The sequence below is a fragment of the Mauremys mutica genome, unplaced genomic scaffold, assembly GCF_020497125.1.
Source record: "Mauremys mutica isolate MM-2020 ecotype Southern unplaced genomic scaffold, ASM2049712v1 Super-Scaffold_1427, whole genome shotgun sequence".
Lineage (NCBI taxonomy): Eukaryota > Metazoa > Chordata > Testudines > Geoemydidae > Mauremys > Mauremys mutica.
In genome coordinates this window covers 471,932-474,140 of record NW_025423352.1, presented here as the reverse complement: position 1 = coordinate 474,140, position 2,209 = coordinate 471,932, and the positions used below count along the sequence as shown (strand labels likewise).

At 48.1% G+C, this 2,209-nt stretch overlaps 1 non-coding gene across 1 annotated transcript; it reads right to left on the bottom strand.

Moving 5' to 3' along the window:
* Nucleotides 1-1,346: 1,346 nt before the first annotated feature.
* TRNAT-AGU lies at nucleotides 1,347-1,420 on the bottom strand. The gene has a single exon. It is a non-coding gene; the product is annotated as a tRNA-Thr (tRNA).
* Between the last annotated feature and the right edge of the window lie 789 nt (nucleotides 1,421-2,209).

Sequence of the window (2,209 nt, the reverse complement as noted above, 5' to 3'; positions counted from 1 at the left end):
TTCAGCCAGCTCTTCCCAAAGGCCAGTCTCTAGAGGCTTTTGTGACATGATGTACTTCAAAATAGCTCCCTGTAGCTCACATAGTCATCATTCATATATGGCTGTGATATGTCCTACCAACCATTCCATGTAAGTTATCATATGAAAAGTCATGATCTGCTGAAATCGGTTATTCTGTCCAAATATGTATAGCATGAGGGTGTGTGAAGTTATGCATTTTGCTGTATGGTTGTTACTGAAATAGGCTATAATTTTGCTAGTGACCCCTGCCGAGGAGGGTGTTCAACAGCCATGAATCAGCAGAGGAATTGTAATTAAGGGATTTCCAATTCAGTGACAGATGCCCAAACACAACACTGTGGGGACCGCTCAAGTCTATGACTCAGTTGCACAAGACCACACCAGGAGGATTCCCCAACCTAGTGACTCAGCAGAGCCCACCCGGACACGTCTGGGCAAGTGTCTTCTAGACACTTGAACTAAGGATATAAAATCGGAGACTGTGGCATCATGTTTTTGCCTTTCTCCTCCCCCACCTATGCTGGAAGCAGCAGGAATCCTGAGAAAATGAAGGTCATCTGAGGACAGTAATCCAGGTTTTAGGGGGAATTCTATGTATTAAGGAGGGTAACATCCAGTAGGATGAGAAAATTGCTTGACCTAACTACTGCCTAGTGTAATAAGGTGTAAAGTTTAGATTTTGCTGTGGTCATACAGTGCTTAGTGCTCTGCGTTCTGGCCTCAAGAGCCATGGATGCAAGTTGAGTTACGATGACCTTTTCCTTGTCTCCACATTTCTTATGTGCCTCCTTCTGACACTTGTCAGAAAAAACAACTGGTTTCTTTTGCAAGCATTTGCATTGCAAGGCAGAGGCAGTCTTCTCTGTTTCCGCAAAAGATTCACCAAAAGGTGGGAAGAGCAGACACATTTGTTAAGGCACTACTGGGAGCTGCATCCCTAACTCCACTTTACCTGGCAGGTGAGTCACCCAGCTTAGCCACGGTGCGACTCTCTGGGACTTTTCTCCCAACCGCTCCATTTTTCATCAATGACAATCAAAAGGAAGGTGACATGACATCTGTGTGTGAACATCTCCAGGGAATCACAAGGATGTGTGGCGCAGGCTCTCGTGTTGCAGCAATTGCAGTCGAAGCAACCGCCATGCCAATGCCAGTCATAGCAGCGTTTTCATCAACTCCAGGTTTGTGATTTGATTGTTTCCAATGCTTCTCTCCAAAGAAGCCTTTTCCTTAGCAAGCAATGACTTGGATACCAAGGGAGGCCTCTTCTGTTTCCTAGGAAGACACAGGAAAATGTGAGCAGAGGAGACAAAAGCCATACACCAAGGCACCACTGGGAGTTGAACCCAGGATCTCCTGTTTACTAGACAGGTGCTTTAGCCAGCTAAGCCATGGTGCCTGCCTGAAGAAGGTATTTGCAACTGTTTCATTTGATGGTTCAAGTCAACACCTGCAAATTCTAAAGTACAGACGTTCCCCATTTCCCTCAAGACTTGCAGACCTTGAGGTGTCTGGCTCTCTGTGCACAGAAAGCCACAGCTGAGTAGACAGAGGGCTTCTAACATGTGCCTCTCCCACCAGTCACTGTGATCATATAATGGTTAGTGATCTGTGTTTCAGTCGCAGCAACCTCGGCTCAGTTCTGAGTCATGGTAACCTTTCCTTCAGCTCCAGACTTCTCATTTGCCACTTTCCATGTGTGGTGGGCTGTCTGCCCCAAACAAGCAGGAGAAAGATTAAGGCAGCCTTGAAGAGGCTGTGCAGAACCCAGCCTATCAAGAAAGGGCTTATTGGGAGAGCCAATCAGGAGAAGGCTTGCTGGAGCAGCCCATATATAAAGAGCTGCTCAGCACAGCAAGAGTTAGTCACTCCTTGGAGTTTGAGGAGGGAGGATTGGCTGCTATGAAGGAAGAAAGGAGCAGGGAGGGCACCATGATCAGAGTAGTGCTGGGGTAAGGGGTGCATGAGTGACCTCCTGGCTGACTACTGCCAGACTAAGGCCCTGATACAAAGGTGGAGGAAGGTTCTAGGTCTGTTGGGAAATGGTCCAGGGAAACAGATGGCAGGGTTGGAGGTTCACACCTTTTGCCTCAGTAGCCACTGACACAGGTGGCTACACCCTGGACTGCAGCCGGCCACTGAGGCAAGTGTCTGGGTAGAGGACATTCCCCCCCCACCCAGCAGGGGG